We start from the raw sequence: 19,093 nt of genomic DNA on the forward strand, positions 1-19,093 counted from the left end.
CTCTCCAGTTAAGCCTTGCCTACAGGTTCATGCAGAAAATTGACTTTCAGAGAAGAAAAACAGAATTCAGAAAGGTGAAGTTTGTGTGTGTTGTGAGGTTTGACTCCTCTCAGCTGTGGATATTGACTAGAGGGAGTTTCTGTCATCTCTGACCATGCTGGGTCTCCTGACCACAAAAAGATGACTTTAGGGTACAGAATTATCAAACCAACAAGCTCTACAATTCTCTCATATGCCATGAGAGATCTAGCAATTAAACAACAAATTAAAAGGTAATTCATAGCCCTTTTTAGAGAACTAAGTATATAGAATCAAAACTGAAAGTAAGTTAGCCAGGTCATCTGTCACTGTTCCAAGATATTATAAACCTTGCACTTTATTATTGTAAACCAGAAAAAAAATTTAAAATGCTGTAATGAAAATGAAGGGGAATCCACACATAAAAACTTAGTGCAAAGCTTCATAAAATCAAAGAGGAGGACTCAGCCACTGGAAGTAATACACGTGGGAATAGTTTACTATTGATAGGGCTGATAGTGCCACTGATTTTTAATGCATTCTAATTCTTTCCCCATTTACACCCTGTTTTCAAGTCAGTGTAACTTTTGCCAAACTTTAAAATGGGAGCTTTTCAACACTGGTATCTTCTTTATTCATCCAAAGGACTTCAGGCACCCAAAGATTTATATTGCAATGCACTCAGCCACTGAACTCTCTTGATTCCCCAGGCTACATCTTAAAACAAAAGCTTGAAAGTGAACAAAAATTCAAGGAAATGACCGAATTTCCCCAGAATCAACAGCAAGCTAAGAATAGACTCCTGAACTCCTCAATGCCAGCTTAGTCAAACCATTGTCAAATGAAAATACATCTGTTTTCCCAAGTGTTCAGAACTCCATAGTCATGGAGTACACTCTCCATACAGGTGATTATGTGAATATATATACAATACAACATTCTTGTACACAGTATTCTATGGGCACATTTCCAAAGACATTTCACCTGTCACGCTCTGCATGAAAAAATCTCCTTGGAAAATCTGGCCTTCAGTCTGGTGAGTTTTTTTTTTGGGGGGGGGGGGAGGGTTGCTTTTTTTTTTTTAATTAACATAAGATGTACTTGGTTACCATCCCCATGAGTCACACAGTCCATTCCTGACAAGTTAATTGTTAAGTGGAATGGGCAGCAGAGCGTTCTTTGGTCGCATCCTTGCAGGGCCTGGGAGAGCGCGGTCTCCTCCCTGGCTGGCGGTCACAGGGAATGCCAGGCTGGCGGAGCTGCCGCTGGGCTTTTATAGCCGGGCTATTTTTAGCTGTTATCAGCCCCGGGTGCGGGGCCAATCCGCGCCTGGGGCCGCACACAAACTCTGCCCTGGCCAAACTTCACTCGCAGCAATCTCCCAGGGAGGGGCCAAGCGACTGAATTTGCTGCTCTGAACTTGGGCTGTTCTTTATTCGGGCTCCTGCAAGGCGCCAGCGCACCAAGGACGCGCGTTAGGGCCGTGAGCAAGTTACTGATTCAACAGATAAGCATCCTGCCTATATTTGGTGAAAATGAGTGAATTTAAGGTGCCTCATGAAGTCCAATAAGTGATGCAATCGTTCAGTATGATATGCATATAAATCAATCTCTGGTGTTTTTACAAAGGAGGTGATTTTTATGTCACTGTGTAACTATGTACTGTGTAACTGGAAACTACTTACTGCGGTTATTTACAAATCCATGTGCTCACCAAAGGAAGGGAAGACAGATTGGTGCCTCTTCAAAACAGGGCACATGGTGCATAATAAACTCTTGACACTGCACCTTTGTCCAACTTATTCTTTTAGTAACTTTTTGGGGAAATATGACCTTGTAATAACTTTAGGCTTTAAGAAATTAATTTGAAATTGTGAGAAAAATGTGTATTAAAATTAGGAAGAATTTGTAATGACATTATAAAATGTCATTAAAATGTCATAGAAACATTACACATTACATTAAACGTATAAAATGTCATAGAAAAATAAAAATTTTATATGTTTAAATTAGTTGTCCTAGTATTTCTGTTTACTGAGGACTTGCCAGTATTGTTTGGGCACCTCACTGACCATTTCTGGCTAACAGAGACCCTCTTGCAATGAGGGGCCACCCCAAATATCAATGTTACAGCTAAGGATGAACATATTTATAGAACAAGTATAGATGTGGGCAAATATAAAACACTTCTGCTGGTCAGATTTTTAATCAAATAGATTTTAAATTAATGCAAAAGTTGTACAAATAGATGTGAGCAGAGGTCTGAAGAGTGATTAAATACCTATATTTTCATATGCAAAACTTCCACTCCTTCAATTTGCTTCTCAACCAGCCTTCAAGTTACAGGGACACAGTGCTGAGATCTCCCAAAGCACAGCAACATAGACATTTCGCCTGAAATAGAATTTGTTTACTCAAACAATCACAGGTATCTTTAAACAGGAGGTTATTAAAAGAATCTTTTTGCTGCTTGTTTAGTTTAGCTATAAAAGAAGAAGCAACCTGAGACAAGATGCAGCTGTGAAAAAAAAGGCACCTTTGTGGAAAGAAAATATGTGCAGAAGGGGATTACTATGACAACTGGCAGGAACAGAGACAAAAAGGATTGGCTGGTTTAGCCCCAAAACATCTGAGATTGTCTAAGCCTAAACTGATTTTTAAAAGAGCTAAGTGCATGAATGACTACTAATGGACCATGCTGGCACAAGAGCAAGGATGTTTTAACTGCACATAAATAAAGGTAATTTGGAAATTAAAGTGTCAAACCTTTAGAGCAGTGACATTCTGAAACAGATTTCCAAAATTAATAATAATAGTAATAGTTTCTAAATAGACTTTGATCACTTTATGAATTAAGTATTGCATGATGAGGCTGTCTGTAATAGGATACTCGATTTCATGTCCCAAAAAGTCACATCCAGTCCTATGAATTTCTTTTTCAGATTACCTAGAATCCTCAAAGAAATCATCTTGGTCAGTGTGCAGATTATTTCTACCTTTCTGTGCCTCATCTTTTATAAACATATAAGCAGGAAGATAATGGTTTTCTCTCAGAAGATGTGTTCTCAAGTTTTACTTCATTAACACCTGCATGGAGCCTGCAACAGAAAATCAATTAACTTGTAAATGAAAATCCTGGTTTTGAACACTGCTGGTGTACTGAAACCAGACCTGTACACTGACAAATTCCCTTCCCAGCTATCCCTGAGCACGTCATCGTAACGTCATGAATGTCACTGACGTCTTGCATTATCAGAGACGTACAAATTCACCTACAATTGTTTCACTAATTGATATGAAAAAGATCATCTAGAGATCTAAATATAAAAATCATACCTGCAGATGACAAATAAATGACTCATTTTAGAGTGACACACTTCCTCCTTTTCTTCTGCTACAGAAGTCAGTTTCATACAGGTTCATAACATTTTCCACAAAGAAGTAAATATTTTTATATTGCCACATATACATAAAAATATTTATATGTCTTTTTTCAGCCACAGACAAAGTTATGAGAGGACATTGAGTAATTCTAAATGAACTAGTAAATACAGTGGCACAACAGTGGAAAATTTGTCTGCAATGCAGGGTCTTATGACCTAAAGAAACAAAGAATTTTTTTTTCCCAATTAAAATCTTAAGCTGTGTTTGAAGCAGTATCTAGGAATTCAAATTCAGTATGTTCAGTTAGCTTTTCTCTTCTACTGTGGTGTCTAAAATAAAATGTGATTCTAAGACGAATACAGTTGAAAGACACATATATGGGGAATGCTGTTTAAAAAAAGGATAAGATTTAACTAAAGTTAAAGGAAGAATGCTGGATCTCAGTCTTGGAAAGATGATAAAATGAATTAGATAATTTTATCTGGTTCATTTAGACAGTAAGTGAACAGCAGAAGTGTCCAACATCACACTGTTTGATCACTATTGCACTTCAGTTTTTGCTGAGCAGGGACACTGAAACAAAAAGGGAAATTAAATGGCCTGAAAAAAGAAATTCGTCGATCCAAAGTTTGTTTCCAGATGTCCATTACCAGAATTCACTTCTAGTCCAAGATTTGTATTTAAACTGTCACTGGTAGAAATCAGTTTATTTAACTACAGGTGAACAAGCTGTTGTTTTCAGTGAAAGTTTATGGCTTGATGCAGTTGCCTAAGCTTAGATATCCAGGATCATTTGATAGGATAGCTGAAGAAATCCATAAACATATATGAGACAGGATCTATGGGACACTCCAGAGGCAGCTGGAGGCCAGGAAAGAAGCCTTTAGACATCTAAACCAGCAGGGGATGCCCGTGGTTGGAAAACTGAATTAGGCCCTGCTCCATACAATGAACAGAGTCGACCCAACAAGGAATCTCCCTCTATAGGTGGTGCTTGCACTTGGCCACAGGAATTAACATCCCACCGTGCTATTTCAGATAAGTTTTTGTTGCAGAAAGAGCCTAGATATTCTGCAGAGGTGTAGTTAATGGCTTACAGACACACCTTCAGTTGGATGAACCAAATCCAACCCTTGATATCTAAAGAAAGCAAAGAGCAGAGCAGAAATGCTGCTTTCCTTTTGCAGACTCCAAAATAGGTGATATATTATCATCACTTGTTGCTCTGCAGGGATTATACATTACTTTGCATTTGTAAAATCTTAGTCTCAGTAGAGCTGCTCTATAGGTACTTCTAAAATAAGCAATTAAAAATAATACAAATTGCTCTGTTTTGGACAGGATCCTTTTAACAGTTGACAATACTGCTACACAGATAAGTTTTCAAGGCCAGGAAAAAATCAATCCACAAATCCAAACATTTTTCACTCCAAAAATGTAGGTGCTGAGAATTTAAAATAAACAAAAAACATGCTGGGATAAGAGCCTTGATAAGAGCCTTGTTTTCAGAACATCAAAGAGGGAATCACAAGATGAAATATATATAAGAAAAACAAATGAGTAAATAAATCCTGGTTTAATTTTCTCTCGGTGTGACCTCCATTATTTACATTGTGTTTGCCATTGCTGCAATCACTGTGCAGGGACAATTTCCTATCCTAGATAATCCAGGTCTGTATTTTGAAGCTGTAGTGTGCCCAGACACCGCTGTGGCTGGAGCCGCGCACTGAGGGGGGCACGGAGCACCAGCTCAAAATGGATTCACAAACCTTTCCACAGGTGCCTGAGTGAGGCACACACTCAGCAAGGGTTGGAAGCAAGACCTTTTTCCCTTTGTATCCAAAAGATTAAGCAAACTGCTCTGCCCTGCTGCTGAAACACACGTTCTGCTCATGACTGATAGTTGGGGGACTGGGTGTTATCTGCAGCAGAACGGCTGTCACTAATCTTTTCACACACACACACACACACACACAGAGAGTAATTTGAATAGGCATAAATCCAGCTGTGAAGAGACCTACAGCACAGTTTTCCTCCTCAGAAATAAGGGTTAGTAGCTATTAGGTTTATTGTGTACACTTCAGAGATTACCAGTCTGCTGTACATGACAGGGTGGAGGAGGGAGCCATAAAGCCACACCGGGTCTGCACAGTGATGTGGAAGTGTTAAAGGTGTATCTTATTTTTTGAGTTGGCAGAGCAAAAGCACTGGTGAGGGTGTCTTTCACACTGGATTTATGTCAGAGCAGTTCTCTGACTCCAAAACCATGCTGTTTTCAGTGAGGGGTGATCAGAGACTGATCACACCACTAAGAGAAACCTAAATTCTCACAGAAGAGAAACCTAATGCTCTACAAGTCAAATGGCAGCTGCAAACTGTGCAGTACTAGTGGTTACACCTGCTTGCAAATGGGCAAGACTGTTACTGAAGCATTTACTGGGAAAACATCAGGGCTGGAGGAACCATACAAATGTTAAAGGATTCAAAAATACATTAAAATAGAGCAGATAGAGAGCTGGATAAATGATGAATTAAAGAGGTGCTTGCTGTAGTAATTTTTATTAGCATTGCTATTTGTGCTACCTGTACCTCCAAACTGGAGCTTAAGAATTATATAAATTAACTGGAGAAAGACTACAAAAGGTCATAAAAATGACCCCTAAAACAAAAAAACCCCAAACCACAACACACCAAACCACTCAATATTTAGAAATGACTCAAGCTTGAAGGCAAGCTGAAGGACTTGTTTAGTTCAAGAAAGCAAGACTGAAGGAAATTTTGATATTTGTCTTCTGTATACATAAAGGTATTGTATATCAAAAAGAAAAATAGCATAATTCAGAGCAATAGAATTTTACTAAAGGAAAATATTGTCTCAGGACAATAATTAAGCATTGACAGAGACTAATTGGTGCAGGTGCTGAATGGGCATCACTGAATGTTCCCAAAGAAGCATCTGTTAGGGATAGTCTAGATAAGACTGAGAGCAGAAGGACACATTACTTGGTATTCCAGACTTGTATTTCTATACTTAATTGTAATTATAAGCTATTTAAAGCTATTTGCAGGAATAAACAACCATGAATTTCATTTTAATTATCAAAACAGGCATCACGTTAGGGTACCGGCTCCCCATGAGTAATTTCCTGCTGTGTACATGTTAACTTCAGCATCTTGGTCTGTAAATCTGCCAAGACTGGAGGATTCTGAAAATAGTTCTTGGATCTTTTCCTTTCTCAGATTGCTCAGTTAATGCTGTTTAAAAGGTGGATTATGAATCACTCAACCTTTTTCTAAGCTTATTATTAAGACCAAAATAATAGTTGCATATTTCCGTTAGATTTATTATTTATAATATTTTAAAGGCTAAAATGCTATAAAAAGATAAACTATAATTTTGTGTACATATGTGTACCTGACTTCAGCCTGAATTTACCTTTCTACCTGCAAACCTGGTGGAGAAAATATGGCTGAACACCAGCCTCATGAGCTGCATTGGAGTCAATCAGAGGACTAACTGGTTTCCATTGCTAGGAGGTATCTGGACACTCAGTTATGTTTACAAATATCTAACAGCCCACAACTGCAAATACGGCTGTTTTCCTTTGTAGATTATGAGTGTAGTAAGAAATGCTCAGTTTTGCTCAGCAAAACATAAGTTTAACCACTAATTTCTCACTGTGGTTCTGCTCTCTTCAAATTATACATCCTTAAAGTTAGATTTGTCCTGTGAGTTCGTGTACTCAACTATTAATACACATTCCTGAACAGAATTTTCTCAACAGATTCCAGAATGCTTCATAAAATAAAGAAAAGGCAACTCATTAGGAAGAAGTGGGAACACAATGAGTCTCACTGTCCCTGTGAGCAACATGGTCTGTCATTCACAACAGTTCAGCTCAGCTTGGGGAGTCAGTAGGGAACTGGCACAGAGTCAGTTGTGCCACCAAGTTGGAGTCCTTGGATAATCCTGGCTTAGAAATCAAAGAACCATAGAATCACAGAATTGGTAAGGTTTGGAATAACATCAAGTCCAACTGTCAACCAGCACCACCATTATGTTCACCATTAAACCAGGTCCTCAAGTGCCACATCCACATGTTTTTTGATCCCCAGGTATGGTGGGCACTCCACTTCCCTGAGTGGCCTGTTCCAGTGCCTGACAACCCTCTCCATGAAAAAAAAAAAAGATAAAATTCCAAATATCCAACCTAAACCTCCACTGGCACAACTTGAGGAATTTTCTCTCATCCTGTCACTTGTTATGTGGGAGCAGAACCTGATCCCCACCTGGCTGCATTCTCCTTTTAGGGAGTTTGGAAAGCAAGATTCCCCCAGTTCCCTCAGCTGCTCCTCATCAGACCTGTGCTCCAGACCCTTCCCCAGCTCCATTCCCTTCTCTGGACATGCTCCAGACCCTCAATTTCTTTTTTGCCATGAGGGGCCCAGAACTGAACCCAGGATTTGAGGTGTGGCCTCAGCAGTGCCCAGCACAGGGGACAGTCACTGCTCTGGCCCTGCTGCCACACCATGGCTGGTGCAAGCCAGGTGCCTTTGGCCATCTTGCCCACCTGGGCACACCTGGGTCACGCTCAGCTGATGTCACCAGCAACCCCAGCTCCTTTTCCAGCTTTCCAGCCACTCTGGCCCAGCCTGTAGTGCTTCAGGGGTTGTTGTGACCCAAGTGCAGGACTCAGCACTTCAAATGAGGGAGTGGGAAACATCTTGTTGTAAAAACAAAAATGTCCTTTATTTTCCAGCTCCTGGCTTAATGAAATGTTATAGAAGGCTCCCATAATTCCAAGCAGCCAAATGCGTAGGTTCTGATTCTTAAATATAAACATTGGTATCTACTAAAAGGACAGGAGGCAACAAGCACAAATCTAGATACACAAAATTCCATTTAAAACAGTTTTCCCATGATGATAGGACATTTAGAATGGTTGCACAGAGAAGTTGTGGTTTCCTCATCTTTGGAAACATTGAAAACCAAACATGACCCTCAGCAAGCTGTTGTAGGTGCTCCTGCTCTAAGAAAGGAATTGGACAAGGTGATCTCCAGAGATGCTCTCCAGCATCCATAACTCTCTTACTCCAGTGCAGTGATCCAACAGGTGCAGGCTGATGATGCTAAACCACAGCACAGCATTGGTATTTTTGCCTAACACAAGGTGTTTATTGCTTGGGGTAAAGAATTGCCTTCCTTCTTTTGGAAACCATGTTCCTATGGCACAAATGAGTACAGAGAGACTATAATCTGCAGTCAGTCTTAGGTCATCAAAAAAACAGAAGGGCAATAATTTTCTTCTGAAAAGAAAATTGGAGGACTGCTCTTTAAATAACAACTTAAGCTTCAGGAAAACAAAAAAGTTAAAATTTTCAAAGAAACCCAAACCTTCAGAACAAACATCCTGCTCAATAGGAAAATACAGTGTACAGAGGAGAAGGCTGGACCCTGGAGCTACCCTGGGTCAGGCTGTTCTGTGCACTCAGTAACACAGCCTCTGTGCCAATCATATTTCTGTTCAAATTGCAAAGGCTTTTGTTTGAATAAATTACAGAGTTATTGAAAGGGCATTAAGGAGGCTGTGACAAGCCTGGACGTGCTGGATTCACACAAACAGATTCATGTTGTTACATGCTGCATTCTGCTGTTAAAGGCACAGGGAATTCCTTTTTTACCTTATGGCACATCCTGAAATAGCCCACTGACATGACATAGTTACCAAGCACTGATAATCAGTGAAAAATGAGTTAAAGTGATGTAAACATTTTCTTGGTGTCTAATGAATGGATTACTGCAAACATCATCCATCCAGCTGCACTGTGAGTTAGATACCATTTAATCTTCCCACTTTCTCTGGTGTTCAGTCCTCTGACACCCACGTTTCCAGTCATTCACAGAGATTTATTAGGTCTACAAGCAAAGGGAGGAATAAATAATGGCAGAACTGTCATGATCACTATTGTCCTACAGCACCAGGTCCTGCTGTCACTGTTAGTGTCTGCAGAAAAGTGCAAACCCAGATGAACTCAATTTCAGAGCAACACTGGCCTCAGGTGGACTAGAGACCATTTGAGAAGGGAACCATCTATGAGTAATATTTATTGACACAACTGAGATACCAGCTCCATGTGCAAGAAGCCGCAGAGCTCAGGGATTTCACTACTCTTGTTATATATTATTCTGTGACCTTCCATTTTACAGGCTGACTTTTGCTATCTAGATAATTAACGAGAGCAAAGCTGGATCTGCACTCCATGGAGTTACTGCTTTATTACTTTGACCCCAGAAAGACAGAAAAACAAAAAGCCAAAAACTAAACATCAGCACGTTCTCAAGGAGTAAAACACTGTAACAGGGGTTCAATTCAGTCACCTACCCAGCAGTACCTAGTGCCCTGCCCACTGGGCACAGCATGGATCACCTGAGAGCCTTTCAGCCAGGTAGGGATCTCCTGGGGCTCAAGGACATGTCAAAGACACCGAGCAGTCACGTTTCCAAAGTGAAGAGAGCACAGTTTGCCTTTCTCTCTGGAGAAGCTGATAAGAACCTTTATGGGATAATCAACTACTCTGCACAACAAAAGCAAGGAAAAGGACTTCCTCAGACCTTGTCCCTGACAGTTCTATTCAAAATGCCTCTCTTCTCACTTTTTCAAATTAACTGCTTGAATGGGAACATCTGCACACATTTCTTATTTTATCCATAGAAAAATGAGAGGAATGAGAGAGAATAAGGAAAATAAAGAGATGATTTTAAAGCCCAAATACAGGTTGCTAACACCATGTAGTTGCTAACCAACAAAATGTACTCAATTACTGCAACTTTTAACACATACACAGGACAACATGCAGAAATATAAAATAGAACTAATGTCCCAGCTCTTACTTTGACCATATAACCAATAGATATTTTAGTAATGACCATGATTCAGTAACAGAAATAGGACAGGTGCTGTTTCAGGGAGTCATTTAACCAAATAATGACTGCTGAAAATACTTCTCATTATGTGTTGTGACAAAATCTCTTCTCCAGTTCCAAAGCCCCCATGGAACTGAGAAACAGATTTTGATAATATTATTTATGTTGAAAAGTGACAACTCCATGAGGCTTCTCTTGAAATGACAGAATATTATAATCATGGTGTATTGTTCTATTCAAGGTATACAAGATCTTGAACATTTTTATATAGTTAAAAAGAAGGAACTGTCAGGCCTGTGTTTCAGCCTAATAAATGTTGAGAAAGATTAATACAAGTGTGTTTATGAAGGGAATCATAGTGTTTATTCAAGAACACAGATGTTTACAGTTTTGAAATCTAAGTAATCCTTTATAAGGTGAGAGAAGGTATGAAAGCCCTCTCAGTAATTTATACCTAACTGGGAATTAATGAAAATACGTGTTTAAATAGTTACAGAAATCTAAATATTGAAAGAAAGGAAAGAAAAATTTCTATCAGGGATAAGAATTATTTAAACTATATATTCAGTTTTCTTCATAGGATTCACAGCTATTACTTTTGAGCTCTCAGCTACTCGATAGTGAAGTGCAGGGATAGCTTAACTAGCTCAACTAAGTAGTAGCAGCCTAGCTGTAACAGCAGAGAGATATCCCAGAATAAATTAATTGCAGCAACAATCAGAATACTTGCACCATAATGCCATATGAATGAAGAAATCCCAGGCACTTCCACACAACACAAATCACCTCTTTCTCTTCTTACAGATGCAAGAGTTAAATGAAGAGATTGGCTCCCTGCAGCAGAGTTGAGAGCAAAGCAGTGGGTAGCTGTATTTCACTGATTTGGAGGATACACATATTGATTTGTGGTTTTAAAGCAGGTTATGCTTAGGAGCACCCAGGTTCTTACCTTTACAAAAACGGAAATCTCAAAATCTTCCTGGAAGTTGTTAGTTTCTCCAGAGTTATTGTTAAGGGGAAACTTGAGGGAAGTTGAAGAGTTGGTAAAAGTGCTCTGTCTCTGACGAAACTGGAAATCTGGAGGAAAATGCTGGTTGCTCTCAAACATTGAGCCCTCTTCATCTTTGTCTTCCAGAATTGGGCTCATCAGATCCATCTGCTGCTGTGGGTAGTCTTCTTCAGCACCATGGTGAGATGAAGAATCATCTTCTCCATCACTTCCATGCTGAGAGGCCACAGAATCATTACAGCTATCTTCTGAATTCTCCTTACTACCATCCGTGTTTTCTGGGGTATTAGTAATGGAAAAAGGGGATGCTGAATCTTCATGGACATGATCAAAAAGATCACCCCCTTTATTTTCCTCAGAATCTGAAACCTCAGAGACAGTGGTGCTGTTAGCATTTTCACTGATGTCAGTGAAGACTGGATCTTCCATGGCTGCTGGCTGGTGAGCTTTGCCTGCCTGCTGGTACCTTACAGACTACAATTAAAGTAAGATGTTGACAGACAAGGCTCCTCAGGAGGAAACAGAGTCTGTGGTGTACTTTCTGAATGCTCAGCTACACATGCCAATCTCCAACAATCATTTACTGAGAGCCTTGAATCAGCAACTGCACTTCCACCAAGTAAAAGGCTGTCTCACTTTTAACCCCTTTGTCGATCTGACTCCTGGGAACTGTATCTCAAGAGCTGTAATCAGCTTTTCTTCCAGGTATTTCCTGGATAAGTATAGCAAAAACCAGCTAAAGAATCTGTCAGTACTAGAAAGCTACAGTAAAAAAAAAAAGTGTTCTTACATAGGAAGTTGAAAATAGTTCTACTGGAAATCTATTTCTTGTAAAGAGGTAGAAATGCAGACTTCACCCACTCACACTATTTTCACAAAATAGGAGTGAGTTTTTTCACGAAAACTTCAAGGAAAAGCAAGGCAAAACTGCCTCCATAACACAAAAAATCATCTACAACATTTTAGTGGTTACTTACAAAATCATCAACTGAAGATCATTTATGAAAAAACTACAAAAAAATTATAAAGGGATAAATTTTAACTCTTTCTAACATTGCCACTCATTCACTTTGGGGACCACACATTTCACATTTGCCATTGTCCTCCTCTGAACTATAAACTAGGGCCAAAACTGTAAAAACTCTCATGAGTTGCCCTGGGAATATAGGAAAAGAAAGCAATGAAGAAGTATTAATCATGATTACATATACATAATGCATCAATTATAATCACATTTAGGCTATGTATCTCCATGTTGTAAGACATACACTGTAGAAATCTTGTTTGCCACCTTGTGTATACAGTTCCTTTAATGAATGGAGAGACACACCAAACTGCACAGAACCTAAAGTGGGTGAATACTGCCAGCTTTAGCAAAGAATTAACTGCCCTTATAGAGACAGATACACATTCCAGAGCAACTGAATGCAACAGAGCTGAAACTTCTGGAATATCCAAACCTGCAGTTATCAGATTATTATAAAGTTACCAATTTATTAAAGTCATGAGAACTTCAAGTCTTATTGACTAAAGACTTTTGATCTCCATGTTTATTGCACCTGGATTACATAGATTATTACATGAATTCTTATAAATGAATTACATTTAATCTTTTGAAGCTGAGTCAAAAGGAAAATGAAGGTGTACTCTTGACCCATCCTTGTAACTTCCTGAGTGGTAACTGCCACAGCCAGGTTAGATTTCTTAAAGAAATAAAGAAGAGAAGTGAAAGAGAAAGATGATAATTCAAGCCATTCCAGGCAGAACAAGAAGGGAACACAAGCTGTTTCACAGTGCAGGATAGCAGGTGCAGCCTGCCTGGGATTTATGACTGTAGTTAACTGCCATTACCCTTATATTAACTTTAGAGTACTACTAAAGTTAAATATCAAAAGCAAAGCAATATTTCATCTTACTTAAACTTAGAATTCCTAGATAAGCAGAAGAGTGCCAAGATCATGGTCACAACCAAGTTTAATCACTGTGATTGTTCAGTACAAAGATGCAGGTCAGTATCAGAGATCAATGAGATCATTTAGCTCATGAGGGCATTTCTGGCCTGCTGCAACTCAAGGACTTCATGGATACATTGCCAAGGCCTAATTTCAACTCTTACTATCCCCACATTCCTGCCTGGCACAAGTGGTCCATCACCAAACAGGACAAAGCACTTCTCTTTACATTAGCTGTATGTAACTCAGCCACAATTCCTCACTAAATCCTGGAAATGCTAACTCAGAGATCCTGAAATGGGTGCTGTGTAATCTGTCTTGCAAACTTCTAGCACTCAAGACCAAGGCTAATGATAAGACCAATTTAAAATCATGAACTTAAATTACTGAACTTCCAGAAACTTCAGAAAAGCAATAAAAGAGCTGGTAAGTTTTATAAATTCAACTTCTTTTAGGACTACTTTTCACTTCTAAGAAAACACTTGGATTTCTTCATATTTTGTAAAAATACAAATGTATTTCTGCCTGGGGGTCTGTTCAGCTTTCTCTCAGCATGACTTTGATCAGCAGCTCCCACTGATCTTCAACCCCTTCTTACAGAGTGCTTGCAGGATTAAACTCGCTGCGATCATAAAAACTCTCCTTAATAACTTACCTGGCAAACAGTTTGAGGGGAAAAAAAGAACACAGAAATATGCATGACACAAAGAACAAAGTCCAATTGTAGTCCAGTCCATGACTTTTTTTTTTCCCTCCACGAAGACAACATTTGCAGGATGCAGCAGCACCTGCTGGAGGGTTTAAAATATCACAAGTAAAACAAGGAGTAAGAGCATAAGGTATTATTTAAAAATAAGTACAGTCTGTGGGTTTCTTTACTGTGAGTTATCCAAGTTCTTCTTTCCTCTACCACCCTCCAAGAGCAACGAAAATTATCATTGTGTCCAGTGAAATGGGAATTCTCTCCTGCACAGAAGTGAGAGGGAAGAGGTTGTATGAGACAGGAGAGGAAAAAAAAGGTCTCACCACAACTAAAGCCCTCTGAGTAACAGTCCCACCCTAAAGCCATGAGAATGCAAGATTACAAAACAGAGATCACCAATTTGATCCATTCCCTAAATTCCTCTGCTCCCAAATCTAGGTGTTGAGTTATTGTGGAAATTAGTAACACAATACTTTCTGCTGCTAATTCTGTAATCCAGCTTGTGTCACTGACCATCTGGACCCACGTGAGCCACTGGTAATGCTGGTCACCAGCTCTGCAGAAACACAAAGAAGCACAAAAACCATAAGCAGAAAAGTTCATAAAACGACAAAGAACATGAGCAATAGAACTCCTTACTTTCAAGAGAAGCTTGTTTTTTACTTTATGACTGAATTTCTGATTTTACTTCAAGTTTATTCTTTTTAAAGGAAGATATACCAGAATCAACATGACTACAGTCCAGTTAGCATACTTAGACACAAGTTACAGTTTTGTTAGTGTTCAGCACCTGGAATAAGCAAATCACTGATTCTTTCTACAGTCCAGTGGACACTGATGAGCATCTCAAAGTACATATAGAAAAAGATGGAAATAATTATATCAAAAGGATATAAAGATGGTCTTTAATACAGCCCAGTTATCAGCACTCCCTACAACAGATGTGTCTGTTTAGACAGCAAAGCTGGTATTCATCTACATTTAGAAGCCCACAAATGGACATCAAAACTGAGCCTAGGAACCCAAATCACTGCCTGGTTCACTCTGCAGAGACACACAGAGCTCAGTTCAGCAGCTCAAACACACACAGACATTTACTGGTATTTAAGTTGTTTGCTTAGAGCAGCTTGATTTATCTGAAGGATAAGGGCAATGGCACACTCAGACTGCTGAAGCTACTACTGAAACTTCAGCAGTTCACCCTGAAACCCCAACAGAAATCAGCACCTCCACCTTGCACTTATTTTAAAATGAAAGCAGAAGACTGACTGACTGACTTGTAAAGAAATTCCTGCATTGCTAGTTATCCCTCACCTCCAGAGTGGAAGAGAAGGGCGGAAAGAACAAAGAGTAACAAGAATATCAGATCCCTAAAGAGAACACCTCACATATTCTCAGAGATTAAGAATCAGAGGCAAAAACTCACATGACACTATTTAGTACAGATTCTGAAGACTTCTACCTGGGTACACCTTTATTGAAGCAATAATTTGCATATACTCTAGACATTCCATAATATTGTAAACTTCAACTCATCCATCAGTGCCACAAGTATCTTCAGTGGTTCCCTGTTTGTAAATAGCACCATGCTTATACAGGAATTTCTCTGGTCATTTCCAGTTGGATATTCCTATAGTTTTAATGGTTTTATAAAAGAATCCTTCAGTTTTATCTGTTCTCGATGAAGATACTTGCACAATTTAAGCAAAGAGCCTGTAAATCATTCCACATAAACTAAAGAAATTAAGGCCCTTCAGTTGCTTGCTCTAAAGTATCTTTTTCCAGACAAAGAGTTGCAAAAAAAAAAATCCTGAATGGTTAAAACACTCAGAGTTCTTGGAAACAGCTGAACCTGAATGACAAAGTTTACTGTAAACAAAGTTTACTGTCCCTCAGTTTCTGAGGGATCTTAGCATCCCAGAGGATCAGACCCTTCATTTGCACTTAACTGCACTCAATGCAAAATCATGAATGTTCCTGGCCATTCAGGATGTTGGTTTTACAGAAAGAAAAAAACAACAACCTTTTTCCTTCATAAATATCCAAAATTTCCAAAGCTTTGCAACATGTAGTTCAAGGACATGATCAGAACTACACTGTGGGCTCAAGGAGACAGACTGGTCATGGTTTACAGACATACTACAGGGGACTTGCAATAAATTCATACCACTTTGTTTTCACTCCTGGCTGCACTCAATACCTGGAGGAAATCAACCACAAACAAACTCCTGCACCATTTCCAGCCTCAGCTTTTACTTGTGTTGCTGGCAGCACCTCATCTCTACACAGTTCATCGACAGTAATCCTCTATCCACTGCCAATCCTGCACTAAACAGCATGAGGACAAGACTTTATCCCACATTTTGTTCCTTTATCTGTATTCTATTTGTACTGCAGTAAGGAAACAAACACACCAAAGAATTATTTCAGAAGACAGTGGTTTGGAAAATGTTCAGGATGGCACATTTCACACAGGAGTCAGCACATCCTTGAAGCAGGCATCCGGAAATTCATCTGTTGTTCTGCTGAAACTGATCTGGATTCTGCAGTCTTGAGGGGCTGGTTCACCAATCCAGGACCGCACTGTAGTAAATGGTGATTCACCTTCACCCAGATTTACTTGGCTACTGGCTGCATAAAAGGCATATTTAAAGCAAACACACTCATAAATTTCACTCTGCATATGACAGACATTTCTCCACTTGGAACCAGACAAACAATAGAAAACCACTTTGCACAGGACACTCAATTCAATGGTATCAACAGCTTTCAGTTGTTAGAAATACCAGGAGTCATTGTCAACATACATTTGAAAAACTGCTTTACCTGCTGCAGCACCTAATTGTTCCCAATTTTCATGTTTCAAAGCCCTTTATTTTTGGTCTCCAGTTCATTTTGTAAAACTTTATTGATTTGGTATTTAAGTCCGTGTTTAGAAACCTCATTGGAATACCTGAGAACCTAAGAAATACCAACATTTTATCTGCCTAACTGCTCCAAGAAAAACATTTTTGTTTGCCTTTAAAATCTGGCATAATTTCAACAGCCTTGTTTATCTCTGAAACTAAGCACCCTTGAAAAGCTCAGCAACCCAGTTTCAAGCCTGTTTGCAGTGGAGGCTCTGGTAACTGAAATAAAGAAGGCAGAGACACTACAGTTCTCTGTATCACCCTGTCATAGAGCCTTAGGGATCTCCTTCCACATAGTTTGAGAAACAGAAAGGTTAAGAGCCCTTTTTCTTTATAGCCTCCATATACAGGCAATGCTTTGGATTAAATGGGCACTAAAAGCTTAAGGTCTAATAAAGTTTAACAGCTGTTACTTACCCAGCTCTTTTTATGGTTTCATGAAATGTCTATTTTTTGGTCTCAATTTTATAAAGATGCATCAAAACACAGTAAATTACAGGTTAAATGACAGATTAAAAAAACTACTGAGCAAAAATGGAAAAATGGTGACAGAGGTCTCCATCACATGGATAAAATTGAGAATAAAATACAGGAAATAGTTCTTGTTCAGGAAAGATATCCCTGCAATACAGGGCAGGGATATCTTCCACTATGCCCAGGTTGCTCCAAGCCCCTTCCAACCTGGCCTTGGACACTTCGAGGGATGGGGCACCCACAGCTTCTCTGGGCAACCTGTGCCAGGGCTTCACCACCCTCACAGGGAGGACTTTTTTCCTAATATCCAATCTTAACCTGCTCTCTTTTAGTTGGAAGCCATTTCCCCTTGTTTTGTCACTCCATGCTCTTGTAAAAAGTCCCTCTCCATCTTTCTTGCAGGCACCCTTCAGGTGATGGAAGGCCAGAGTTAGGTCACCCCTAAGCCTTCTCTTCTCCAGGCTGAAAAATCCAAATTAAATTAGTCCAAGTTAACCCCAAATTTCATTAATCCGAGTAAATTCAATTGCTTCACCTCTACAACACTGCCGACTAGGGGGTATGGTTTCTCATCTAAGCATTGTACTAAACCTAGCAACCCCTGAGAATATTTTGAGATTGCCTGCTCTTTTCTTACTGGCATTGACCAATGTTTTTTGAGCTGCAAATGCTCAATTGTACTCCAGCAGTAAATCTGGACAGCTCTGGCAGCATCCAGTGCTTAGAACTGCAGCCTCTAAAGGCAAACATGGGCTAAAATACAACAGAGAGATGAAGGTGAAGAAAGGCAAACATCTCAATTTTACTCCTCTTAATGTCAGTATACATGTAACTCAGTCATTTCTTGTAGGCAAACACTGTAAATGGAACCAAGAGCTGTATTAAACACATTAGGTACATATTGGCCAGACCAGCTCAGAGTTCAGAGCTGCTGTGGTGTGCTGCCTGTGTGATGTGTCAAACTGGGCACAACACATTAGGCTGGGCTCGTGAATAAGTGAACACTGCAAATGGTTTTCAAAGCATGTGGGCAAGGGTAAACAAGAAATTACTCACACCTTTCAGGACTGAATAACTGAGTGAGTATGCTGCAAAAGTAGGCTGGTAAAAGAGCCTCGGTACTTAAAAGTTGCCTGCATCTGTACATAAAGTTTTGTTAAAAGTTTCTCGTTAAAGAACTCAATGGTAACTTAATGAAATTGGTCAAAATATTGCACCTGATCTGTTATACATTCCCTGCAGCTCTAGCTCACTCTGTATAAAAAATTATTTTTTAAGGGAATACAACAAAGTAATTTATAAAGGACATATCCCTCCTCCACATGATCAGCTGTCATGTGCATGTTCACAAAGCTGAATTTGTGCAATCAAAAAGAGACTCAGAGAAAAAAAAACCACAAGGACCGTGACTTGAACTTGACACATAACCACTGAGTAGATGGAGATGTTTTTTCCCTCTTTTACAGGCCTGTGTTTCGCCACACCTGCTACATTCCATAAATCAAGGTGAATCAGGGGTGTGTCACTTTATTCAGCCTATTGTACCACATTTTAGAGCCACTCCACAGCTGGCACACACAGGTAGCAAAACCTGCTTAACTCATACATATGTGAAAGCCATTACAAAGAAACAAATTGAAATCTACACCACCTGCAAACAAACATCAAGCAGGGTACACAGAATGAAATTCAGATCCACTTCAATCAGTTATGAAGCCA

The sequence above is a fragment of the Zonotrichia albicollis genome, chromosome 3 (assembly GCF_047830755.1).
Source record: "Zonotrichia albicollis isolate bZonAlb1 chromosome 3, bZonAlb1.hap1, whole genome shotgun sequence".
Classification (NCBI taxonomy): Eukaryota; Metazoa; Chordata; class Aves; order Passeriformes; family Passerellidae; genus Zonotrichia; species Zonotrichia albicollis.